A 13,334-nucleotide genomic window follows, 5' to 3' on the forward strand; every position below is an offset into this window, starting at 1 on the left:
TTACTTATTCTCATAGAAAAAAATTAAGATAGCATCAACTTGGGAAGGTCTTCAACGAACCACCGGTAGGATTGGAACAACGAATAAATTGATATGATAACGAAGGAAAAGAAATCTTGAATGAACCACCGTAAGAATTAAAATGGCCCAAGAAAATATAAAGGAACACCGTGAAGAATTATGAAATGAACGAAGATACTTGAGAGAATTTAGATACAAGAGGACGAATAGATCACGAACTGATTAGAGGATATTTGATCGATGCACCGGTAAGATTTAGAGGATGATAACAGAAAGCTGAGAATGAATAAACCTGAATTTGATGGAATCCGGATAATTAAACTGAGAAGACTCTTGAATTGCTTCGGGTGGGTGAAAAGAATTCTCACAATCGAAAATAATTATGAGCGGATGGCAACAAGCTAGAATCACAAATCTCTGAGAGAACGTATAAGATATGGAGGTAAAACTCTTTTTCTGTCTTCAAAATCCGAGAGTTACGATGAGAAACACCACCATGAATTATTTAGACACTCCGGAAGAATCAAAAAGCGAAGAGGTTGAGCCAACTATCAAAATAATTGTGAAAGATCTAGGAGAAGGCATTTGACTGATGACAATTCATTCTTACGTCAAACTTTGAAAGAATTTGAGGATAGCTCCGGAAAAATAAGAAGAGTCAAGTAAGATCCTGGAAAAAGACCTGTGGGTTAGGGCCCACTGAAAAGATACACCGTTGAAATGATTTAAAAGATAGATTGCGCTGGTTGAATTAAATGGCTAGAATGAGATAACATCCTCAAAAGACCTTGAACGACTGCAGAGTGGAAACACGAATCTTCTAAGCTATCTTCAGCACTCCGGAACAAATGTAAAGCAGGAGGTGAATGATTAAGAGGTGCACTGGTAAGAGGTGGTATTTGAAACGAGGAAAGAATATGATCAACAGAGCTTGAATTGGTCCACCGGAGAAGAAAAGAGCAAATAATGATGAACTTGAGGCTCCGTTAGGATCATCATGAGAATCACCGGGTAAGAATATTGACGAAAAAGAATGGAGAGACTTCACATGAATAAAAGGATACTTGATTAAGAAATCTGAGTCCTTGAAGAAAAAGGGGTGGGTGGGTGGGAAAACAAAGGCAGCTTGGGACGAATGGAACAAACACCGTTGAGAAGAACTGATAATTGATCTTGCTGATATTGAAATGATCGGATCCACTTGAAGAGAGACACACCGGTTGAAAAGGATTGACATGACAATCTCGATTATCAAGAAGGATTAGTATTCACATAGGAACATGAGAACACCGTTTAGACAAGGTATGGAATCAACATTTGACTTTGAAGCAACTCGAATACCACAACTCAAAACAAAAACAAAGGGTTGGCTTGCAGAATAAGCCGGAACAAACATATGATAGAGATTTCATTCGAAGTTTTCGTGGTGGGGCCTACACGGGCTCGATCGTACGGCACCATCATGTATAAGGCAGCGCACAAGACATACGAAGCGTCCCCGAGTCGGCATAGCCAAGGACTCTTTAAGACACAACGAGACCACTGTAAAACCAACCGTGAATAGGCGGACCACTAGACGTCGAACCCTAATTTCAAATCATACATCTGTCGGAAAGAAATCCTAGGAGCTACTTGAATTCCCACTTATAAACTCCCGAAACTTTCCCGGTTATGCAATCAGGTGTTGGGGATACAGGGGAAGCATAATATCTCACCCAAAACTAGCAAATCCTACATCCAGCTGTATCCATCCTTCAACACATAACCAAGAAACCGTCGAAAATCGTTTACCTCAACCTTCGAAAAGCATCCGTTATACGAGTTATGGCAATACTCCGGAAATCCCGCCCCAGTACTGGGTGGTGTCGAGGTTATCTCACCAACAACTGCATAAAAGAGATTTTCAATGTCGGCGAAACTAAACTCTGGTATTCCAGAACTGCAACGATAAAATTGTGACGACAACACCTCGGAGCTCAACTCTCCGGGACACTGCCACAACCCCTAAATGTCAAGAGCCACCAAGAACAATGTTCTCGTCACAAATCGATCGGAACGATTCAAGATACCCGCGTGATCCTAAATTTTTTTTAGTGAAATTTGAGAAGAGAAGAGTCAAAACTCTACGTCAGGATGCCTCACCAGGGCGACGAAGGGACTGAGGAGTAAAAAGAAGTCCTAACTCTCCGATATATATAATTCCTAAAAGACTCAAAACATTTCTAGACTCAATAACGCCAGCGGTTCGATCAAGTAGGGGGCTCCTAAGGTCGGGGAAGGCTCTGATTACCAACTTGTGACGCCCTCGATGCGGCTATATCTCCCACGTGTCGAAGCACGACTTAGAGGCATAACCGCATTGAAAGCAATGTCGCAAGTGAGGTAATCTTCGCAAACAACCCATGTAATACAATAAGGGAAAAGATACATAGTTGGCTTACAATCGCCACTTCACACAAATACATGAATAAAGCATTACATCATCCAGATACAATCAAGGTCCGACCACAGAACCAAAATAAAAGAAGACTACCCCAAATGTTACACAGATCCCCGATTGACCCCAACTGGGCCCCACTACTAAACAACAAGAACGAAACAACACAAAGGACACGATCTTCATCGAGGCTCCTCCTTGAGCTTGGTTGCGTCATCTGCACGGTTCAACGGCACCTGCAAACTGGTTTTGGAAGTATCTGTGAGTCACAGGGACTCAGCAATCTCACACCCTCGCGATCAAGACTATTTAAGCTCATGGTAAGGTAAAAGGTGTGAGGTGGAGCTGCAGTAAGCGACTAGCATATATGATGGCTAACATACGCAAAAGAGAGCGAGAAGAGAAGGCAAAGCACGGTCGAGAAACTATGATCAAGAAGTGATCCTAGGACAACCTACGTCAAACATAACTCCAACATCGTGTTCACTTCTCGGACTCCGCCAGAAAGAGACCATCACGGTTACGCACGCGGTTGATGTATTTTAATTAAGATAAACTTCAGGTTTTTTACAACTGGACATTAACAAATTCCCATCTGCCCATAACTGCGGGCACGGCTTTTGAAAGTTCAAATCCCTGTAGGGGTGTCCCAACTTAGCCCATCACAAGCTCTCACGGTCAACGAAGGATATTCCTTCTAGCGGGAAGACCCGATCAGGCTCGGAATCCCGGTTACAAGACATTTCGACATTGGTAAAATAAGACCAGCAACACCGCCCGAATGTGCCGGCAAATCCCGATAGGAGCTGCACATATATCATTCTCAGGGCACACTCAGATGAGCTCTCCATACAACTAAAACCAAACCTCGAGTTTCCCCGAGGGGGCGCTGCACAGGGCTCTAGTTTGGACCAACACTCAGAGGAGCACTGGCCCGGGGGGGTTAAAATAATAATGACCCTTGAGTCTGCAGAACCCAAGGGAAAGAAAAGGCTAGGTGGCGAATGGTAAAACCAATGTTGGGCATTGCTGGAGGAGTTTTATTCAAGGCGAACTGTCAAGGGGTTCCCATTATAACCCAACCGTGTATGGAACGCAAAATCCGGGAACATAACACCGATATGACGGAAACTAGGGCGGCAAGAGTGGAACAAAACACCAGGCATAAGACCGAGCCTTCCACCCTTTACCAAGTGTATAGATGCATTAATTAAATAAGACATATTGTGATATCCCAACAAGTAAACAGGTTCCAACAAGGAACAACATCTCCATGTTCCAACAAGGAACAAACTTCAATCTTCACCTGCAACTAACAACGCTATAAGAGGGGCTAAGCAAAGCGGTATAAACAACGGTTTGCTAGGACAAGGTGGGTTAGAGGCTTGATTCAACAATATAGGAGGCGGGATAAGCAAGTGGTAGGTATCGCAGCATAGGCACAGCAAAAGAGCGAGCATCTAGCAAGCAAAGATAGGAATGATTTCGAGGGTATGGTCATCTTGCCTGAAATCCTGCAAGGAAGAAGAACGAGTCCATGAAGAAGACAACCAGACGTAGTCGAATGGATCCTCACAAACGCGACGTTATCGGAACCAACCCGAAGAAGCAACACCGAAAAGAAGCACACAACATAGTAAACAACCAACACCTGAACATGGCATGATGCACAACCAAGTATGATGCATGTCCGGTTTAATGAAGCATGGCATGGCAAAGTGCAAAAGCAATCCTACAACTTAAGTGGAGCTCGATATGCAACTCCGTTGCATATTGACGAAACACCACGTGACTTATTTAGTTCTCTCCCATTTGTGTACCCAACAATATTAAATGTTGATTAACATGGCAAGAGGGTGAAGCAAAGTAAAACTACCTATCTAGTCACGTTTAAATGAGGCCGGAAGCAACGGACAACAATTCCGGTAAATCCCCATATGCATATATTAGGTTTGGTACTGTTCTGCCCCTAAACCATATTTTATAGTTGTTAAACATGCAAAGTGGTGCCACCATGTTAAACTAGGCATTTTTCTACCCCATTTACATATAAAGTTTGTTACAAACCGAGTTACGGTTAAATAGTTATGAATTAAATCATTTTAGCAAGTTATTTAAGCAAAGTTAAACAAACAGCATTATAAACATTTTGAACATGTATGGAAATGACATATTATGAAACTACACAAAATTCTAAGCAACTTTCATATATAAATCATTTTAATCCAGTACATAGATGATGAGTTATTATATGCTTGAAACAGGAGGGTTTTTCTGTAAAAACTACTGACTCTGAAAAATAGGAAAAACGTTCTATGTAAAAAAAAATAGGATACGGGCCGGATCTGGTTGGCCCATCAGGTAATGAAAATGGAGGGCGCTGGGATGTGGGTGGCTTACCCATGGGCCACGGCCCAGTCAGCGGGCTGCAGCAGATCGGCTAGGGCTGTGGGCCGCGGTCAACGGCGAAGGGGAGGGGACTGGGCCTAGGCGCATGGCTGGAGAGGAGATCGACCTGCTTGGGCGGGTTGACGATGCGGTCAACGCGCGCGCAGTTGCCTGGCATTGCTCGATGCAGAAGGAAGCAGAGATCATGGGGATGAACATGGAGAAGCATGGACGTCGAAGGCTGATGGCGGCGCGGCTGCAGAAACCTGGGGCGGTGGACGGCGGGAGGCAGCGAGGTTGGCCGGATCCGAACAGATCCGAGCGGGGCCGATCCATTCCCGGCGGTGGGAGACGACTCCGGTGCGGTGGAGCTCCAGTGGCGCGGGCGCAAAGCTTCAGGCAATCCTGGCATCGTCCCTGTGAGGGAGAGCTGGAGGAGCTCGGGCCTCAGGTGCGGGAGCAGAGGGGCCGAGGCGCCATGGCAGGGAAACGGCAGCAGCAGCGGGGGAGCTTGGCGGCATCCATGGCTGGCGGCGTTGTATGGTTCCTGCAGCGCCACGGTAGAGAGAGGGAGCACGCGGTGAGAGAGAGAGAGAGGAGAGAAGGACGAGGAAGGAAGAGGCAGGGGCGCAGGTCCTGCTGCAGGTGGTCTCCGACGAGACCGGCCGGCGACGAGGGACTCGAGGAGCTCCTCTCCTTTGGGTTCGAGCGGGGCAGGGAGGAAGAAAACGCATCGGACGGGAGGCGGCGGCTGCGGGATGCCTCGGGCTCCTCTGGTTCGACGCGCAGCAGACGCGGGAGGCGAGACGAGGCTGGATTGGTGGATCGAGGGGAAGCAGAGGCTGGCGCTGGTTGGCTGGATCAGATCTGGGAGGATCCCGAGAGGGGATTAGGTGGAAAGTGCGGCGGCGGGTGAAGGGACAAACCTCCTAATTTCTAGGGTTTGACCAAAAAGGACTAGGGGTGGGCGAATATATACACCACGGGTTAGGTTAGGGGCTATCTCGACCCTACGATCGTAATCGGACGATCGCGGATAAAATAGCTAGAGAGTCCAATTAACAAAATGGAGATATTTTGTAGATGTTTGGGGATGATCCGGATCCAACGGTGACGACTGCTCGGGTCGGGTCCGGGACAACTTTTGAACGCGCGCGCGAGGATTGGCCTCGGGCGGACGAGAGAGGTTAGGTAGGGTCTGACGGTGAGTAGTGGACTGTGCAGAAGGTCTCAGGCTGAGAGAAGAGAAGAGAGGCCCGACGACTGTTTCCGAGACCGAAAATGTCCGACGTTAGACCGACTATATTGCCGCTATAGATTAACGGTTGGGCTATCCAACGAACTCCGAATGCGATGAAACTTGACAGGCAGTCTATCTACACTATAATAAGACCACACGCCAACTTTCAATCCAATCCGAGAACATTTTTCGGCCACTTATAAAATAATAATTCGGACGTGCCGCGGACGCGTGCAAGTGTGTCTGGGCTCAGAACGGACAACGAATGGAACTGGGGGAACCCGGACGGATGCAAGTTTTGAAAACATGAAGATGCAATGCACATGATGACATGACAAGATGCAACACGCAAGCAAAAGACAAGGCAACAACAGCGAATAACTGAAGGACACTTGGCACATCGATCTCGGGGCGTTACACGCCGGATCCATGGTGGCGAGGAGTCGTTGGCGATCGACGGCTTGCTTGCACGTCTCCAGCGTGTAGGAAGAGGGGCGGTTTGGCGACTGATACGACGTGTTAGGTACACACTAGTTCTTCTCCTCTCAACTATGGTGATCTGAATCAGGTAGCAGTACAATTGGGGAAGGAGATGAGAAGGGGATCAGGATTACAGAGAGGTACACACACACACGCCGCCGCCGCCGCCTGATCCTAGTGGGCATGCCCGCTCTCTACCTTCTACGTGCCTTATATCCTTCTGCAACCTGGTCTCCTGAGCTGAACATGTAGGAGATCCATTGGGGTCCAGTAAACTTATGGCAAGGCCTCCTCTCCCTTCTGGGCCGGCTTGGTACCGTGGCTTCTCTCGGCCCAGGTGTAGCTGGGACGCTAACATAGTACTCCTGCCGGACGACGACAGAGAGCAGGGGAAGGGTGAGGAGAATGAGCAGCGCGGTGGCCGACGCGGCGTAGGCAGCGTGCGAGAAGCCGCTCTGCTTCTGGACGATGATCATCACGAGTATGTAGGAGGCGAGGGCGACGGAAATGTAGAGGAAGCAGAAGAAAGCGCCATCCTCGTTTCGTCTAGGCGGCGGCGGCTTGACGCGAACGACGGGGAGGAAGACGACGGAGACGGATGCGGGGAGCCATGCGATGAGCAGCAGGATTGTAAGACAATAGGCTTTGGGGGGAACCGGCACAACCCTCTAGGGGTGGCCTATCACATATATATATATATAATGAGGTGGTATACAACGTTACAATATACACATGTAGATACAGTCTAACACCCTCCCTCAATCTTAGCCACTTTCTAATGAATCTAGAAGGGTAAGATTGCGCCTGCAAGTCTCAAACTGTGGCAAAGGCAATGGCTTGGTGAAGATGTCAGCAAGTTGATCCTTGGAAGAAATAAACTTGATCTGTAGTTGCTTCTAAGAGACACGTTCACGCACAAAGTGATAGTCAACTTCAATGTGTTTCGTTCGGGCATGGAATACCGGATTTGCAGAAAGGTATGTAGCACCGATGTTATCACACCAAAGAACAGGAGGCTGTGATTGGGGTATACTTAACTCCTGAAGCAAGGACTGTACCCAGATAATCTCTGATGTGGCATTGGCCACAGCCTTATACTCAGCCTCAGTACTGCTATGCGAGACAGTAGCCTGTTTCCGAGCACTCCAAGCAATCAGGTTAGAGCCAAAGAAGACAGCATAACCCCCCGTGGATCGCCTATCATCCGGATTGCCAGCCCAGTCTGCATCAGAATATGCTGAAAGACAACCAGAGTCAGACGGCCGAATATGCAAACCATGAGCCACCGTGAAACGAATATAGCGCAAAATCCGCTTAACAGCAGACCAATGAGTGTCACGGGGTGACTGCAGATACTGACAGACTCGGTTAACAGCATAGGAAATGTCTGGTCGCGTGATCGTCAAGTACTGGAGCCCACCAACAATACTCCGGTACTCGGTCGCATCAGAAGAAGAAAGAAGCACACCATCAACAGCATTGAGCTTATCAGTGGTAGACATGGGTGTAGTCGTCGGTTTGCATTTAAGCATCCCAGCTCGCTGCAACAAATCCAGGGAGTACTTCTTCTGCGTCATAACAAGGCCAGCAGCACGAGAAGTAACCTCCACACCAAGAAAGTAATGAAGCTTCCCAAGGTCCTTGACCGCAAAATCAGCACCAAGTGAGCGAACAAGCGCAGTAGCAGCCGACTGAGAGGAGCTGACCAAAATGATATCATCTACATAGACCAACAAGTACATAGTAACCTCAGGCCTTTGAAGAAGAAACAATGAGGAGTCAGCAGTTGATGATGCAAAACCATGAGCACGAAGAGCCATTGCAAGACGAGCATGCCAAGCACGAGGAGCCTGCTTCAGACCATAAATTGCCTTGGACAGACGACAGAGATGATCAGGGCGATCCGGATCAGAGAAACCCGGAGGCTGGCGCATGTAAACCTCCTCCGCCAAGACACCATGAAGAAAAGCATTTTGAACATCAAGCTGACGAAGAAACCAACCTCGAGTAACAGCCAGAGAGAGAAGAAGTCTGATGGTAGTAGGCTTGACCACTGGACTGAAGGTGTCTTCATAGTCAAGTCAAAAACGCTGTCGAAAACCACGAGCAACCAGAGAGCCTTATAGCGCTCAATGGACCCATCAGAATGCCTCTTCACTTTGAAAACCCATTTGGAATCAATGACATTTACCCGTGATTCTGGAGGAACAAGAGTCCATGTCTGATTGCGAAGAAGCGCTTGATACTCCTACTCCATGGCCTCTCTCCAATGAGGAATGCGCATAGCAGCTTGATACGTGCGTGGCTCAGAGGATGGATCTGCGAGAGCAGCAGACATGCACGCCGCTAACCAAGCAACTGTGCCATCGTGACGTTGCTTAGGCTGAAAAATGCCACTCCGACTGCGCGTATGTGGACGTAGAGCAGCAGCAGGAGCCGGCGGAGGCGAAGGTGACGGAGACGTGACGGTCGCCGGAGATGCAGGAATCACCTCAGGCGAGCTCGGGACAGACGACTCCGGGCTGCATGGCGAAGACTGGTCCGACGACAGGGGCTCAGAGGCCATGGGCGAACCGAGGGTGGGCGAGGCCAGCTCCGGTGACACCAGCCCAGACGGCCTTGGCGAGGCGAGAGCAGGCGAGGCCGGCCCTGGTGAGAAGGGCCCAGACACCCTGGGCGAGGCAGGGGCGGGCGAGGCCAGGCCTGGTGATGACTGCCCCGACGCCCTGGGCGAGACGGGGACCGAGGAGGCCGGCCCAGTCGGCGGGGTTGCAGGGCGCGACGATGGCGAAGGCAGCCCAGAAGCCAGAGGCGACCGGGCCAGGACGTCGATCGGCCGTGCATGAGCACGGAAACCGAGGCCATGCAGGGGCGCCATGTGCTCCTCATGCACAACAGAAGGTGCCGAGGATGAAGGCGATGGCGACGAAGAGGAAGATGACGCTTCCAGAATCTCCAAACGAGCCCCACGACCAGTGCCTGCACCATGGTTAGGCAACAATAGAGGAGAATAACATCATCAAATTGGTCAGAAGCAACAGAGGATGAATGCATGACAGGTGGCTCGGTAGTGGACACAGGGAGTTTGGCAAAGGGAAAAACATGCTCATCAAACACAACATCCCGAGAGATGTAGACACGATTAGTGGGAACATGAAGACATTTGTATCCTTTATGAAGAGAGCTATAACCAAGAAAAACACACTTCTTGGAACGAAACTCGAGCTTACGCTTGTTATATGGACGAAGATGGGGCCAGCAAGCACACCCAAACACCTTGAGAAAGGTGTAGTCCGGTTGTTCATTAAGGAGAACTTCAGTGGGAGTCTTCATATTCAAAACACGAGTGGGAGTACGATTGATGAGAAAACATGCAGTGGTGAAAGCATCACTCCAAAAACGAAACGGAACAGATGCATGGGCCAAAAGAGTCAGACCAGCTTCAACAATGTGACGATGCTTACGTTCTACTGAACCATTCTGCTGATGTGTATGTGGACATGCTAAACGGTGAGTGATCCCAAGCGACTGAAAGAAGGAGTTGAGGTTGCGATACTCGCCACCCCAGTCTGACTGAACGTGAACAATTTTGTGCTTGAGAAGGCGTTCAACATGTTTTTGGAACTGAACAAAAATGTCAAACACATCAGATTTACGTTTGATAAGATAAAGCCAGGTGAAGCGGCTGTAAGCATCAACAAAACTGATATAATAATTGTGACCACTAACAGAAGTCTAAGCAGGACCCCATACATCTGAAAACACAAGTTCTAAAGGATGTTTCACCTCACAACTGGACTCCAAAAAAGGAAGTTGATGACTCTTCCCCTGCTGACAAGCATCACACACTGCTACATCTTTATTACTAGACACACTAGGAAGCTCATGACGACGCAAAACATGTCGGACAATAGGTGTGGCCGGGTGACCAAGACGAGCATGCCACTGTGACGGAGATACCCGAACTCCACTGAAGACGCGAGCGACGCCAGGATGCTCCAGACGATAGAGACCTTGGCAGAGCCGCCCACTAAGAAGAATGTCCCTCGTGCCCCGATCCTTAATAAAAAGATCAAAAGGATGAAATTCACAAAGCACATTATTATCACGAGTGAGTTTAGGAACTGAAAGAAGATTACGTGTCACAGATGGAACTCGAAGAACATTGCGAAGTTGAAGACTCCTATTGGCATGTCTAGTGAGAAGTGATGCTTGACCAATATGAGAGATGTGCATACCTGCTCCATTGGCGGTGTGGATCTTGTAGGAGCCATGGTAGGGTTCACGAGTGTGAAGCTTCCCCATCTCACTGGTCAGGTGCTCTGTCGCCCCAGAGTCCATGTACCAGTGGGGATCAATGGAGTAGGACTGAGTGTGTCCCTGTGGCTTCTGCGGCGGCGGACGATCAGCCATGGCGACCTGACGAGCAAAGTTGCGTGTATCCTTCCCGTCATTGCCAAGACCAAGAAAACCCCGCTGGAAGCGCTTGTGACACTTCGAGGCCCAGTGCCCATCGCGACCACAAAGCTGGCACACACGTGGACCGCCAGCCCCTGGTAGCGTCGCAGTAGGAGGAGGGGCCGAGGCGGGTGATGGTGACTGCCCCGAAGGAGCCCTGGATGAAGCAGAGGAGCGACCACCCTTGGTGGCGGCGTTTGCCGAGAGGGCTCCGTTGCCCCTGGATCGGCGCGTCTCGACTCGTTGCTCAGTAAGCAGGAGGCGTGAAAAGACCTCGTGTGCTGGCATGGGCGTGGAGTTGCCCCTCTCATTGATGATCTCGACTAGGGCGTCATACTCCTCATCAAGACCATTGACAATAAAGGAGTTGAACTCGGAGTCGGTGAGGGGCTGTCCAATGGAGGCCAGCGTGTCGGCGAGACTCTTGACTTTGTTGTAGAACTCAGTGGCAGTGGAGTCAAGCTTCTGACACTCCCCAAGTTGGCGACGGAGTCCAGATACACGAGCCTGCGACTGTGCCGCAAACGAGCGCTCAAGAATAGTCCATGCCTCGTGGGACGTCTTGGCGAAGACAACAAGCCCAGCAACGGCCGGAGAGAGCGACCCCTGGATGGAGGAGAGGTTCGCCTGATCCTGCCCTGTCCAGACACGGTGAGCCGGATTATAGACCGGACCATGCACGCTGTCAACCAGCGCAGGAGGGCAAGGGAGAGAGCCGTCGACATAGCCAAGCAGGTAGTGACTCCCAAGAAGCGGAAGAACCTGCGCGCGCCAGAAGATGTAATTGTCCGACGACAACTTGATGGTGATGAGATGGCCGAAGTGAAACGGCGGCGGCGGCTGCGATCCCATCGAGGAGACTGGCTGAGGTGAGAACACCGTGGAGACAGTCGGAGGGGCAGCCGGCGCGGTGACAGAGGGCGCGATGGCCGCGGTTGACGCCGCGAAGCCTGCCAGCGCGACGTCCTCCGCCACCAGCAGCGCAGTGGCCGAGGGCGCGACAGCCGCGGTTGACGGGGCGGCGGTGGTGTGGGCCACAAGCGCCTGCCCGGGCGAAGTAGCAGCCGGCGGGAGCGCGAAGAGGGAGCCGACGCTCCGTGTCCCGATCGGCGCCTGAAGGGAGGCGGCATCCAGCGGCCTCGAGAGAAGTGCCGCGAGGGAGGCCGGCAGAAAACCGGTGGCGGTGGAGCCGGACGCAGCGGCGGACGTCATAGCAGTCGGGCGACGGCGGCGGCGGGCGCGGCGGTGGCGGCGGCGGCGGCGGCGGCGGTTTAGGGTTTTTAGGCGGAAGCGGACGTAACCTAGCGTGATACCATGTAAGACAATAGGCTTTGGGGGGAACCGGCACAACCCTCTAGGGGTGGCCTATCACACATATATATATATATAATGAGGTGGTATACAACGTTACAATATACACATGTAGATACAGTCTAACAAGGATGGACTTGGAGTCGTCCCCGCCGTAGATGGCGAGGTAGAGCTGCGTGAGGATGGCGCCGCTGAGGCCGACGTAGCCCTTGAGCAGGCCCAGCACGACCCCGCGGCCGCTCCCTGGAAAGCTCTTGACGCAGGTGATGAGCGCGCCGGTGCCGGCGAAGGACTGCGAGTTGGCTCCAGCGCAGACGTAGGCGCACATGAGCCAGAGCGGCGGGCGCGTCGTCCGGCCGGCGACGACGAGGTAGACCATGAGGTAGCCGGTGAGGTTCATGGCGGCGCCGACGGCGAGCACGGCCGAGGGGGGCGCGACCTCGTTCAGGAGGCCGGCGACGACGCCGACGTTGCTGCCGAGGTCCTTGAAGAACGCGAGCGTGTTGAGCGTGCACTGGTCGTAGCCCAGCGACGACTTGAGCGCCGTGGAGTAGATGCCGAAGGCGTAGGTCGCCCCGACGCGGACAGGATGAGCAGGCACGCGAGCGCCATGAACCACCGCCCTGCCACCACCTGTCGGGCGAACCGCAGTGTCACCACCTCCGACTCCGACACGCCCGCGCCACTGCCGGACACCATAACCATTAATTAATATTGGCGCGCGCCAAGAAGATCCTCCTCCGCACGTACGGTCGCAGTAGAGTTGGTGCGTATGATTCACATGAAATGTGTTGGTTTGGTTATGATGATTCGATGATTGATACTACTGGTAGTTTGTTTGGTTGCCCGCAAAAAAAAAGTAGTTTGTTTGGCCAGATTAATGAAATTTGAAGAGTGTACTGTACTACTAGTATGATAGTGCGATTTTCAAGCGATTTGATTACTATTGTTTTTGCCGACTTGGACAACGGCAATGATCAACTTGTAAGGATTAATCTT

The 13,334-nt window shown here is 50.8% G+C and overlaps 1 pseudogene; it reads right to left on the reverse strand.

Annotated features, from left to right (window-relative positions):
• LOC123082038 (uncharacterized) overlaps positions 1-12,974 on the reverse strand; it is a 96,804-nt pseudogene extending 83,830 nt beyond the window's left edge.
• Positions 12,975-13,334: the final 360 nt, after the last annotated feature.

Source organism: Triticum aestivum, chromosome 4A (assembly GCF_018294505.1).
Source record: "Triticum aestivum cultivar Chinese Spring chromosome 4A, IWGSC CS RefSeq v2.1, whole genome shotgun sequence".
NCBI classification, from domain to species: Eukaryota; Viridiplantae; Streptophyta; class Magnoliopsida; order Poales; family Poaceae; genus Triticum; species Triticum aestivum.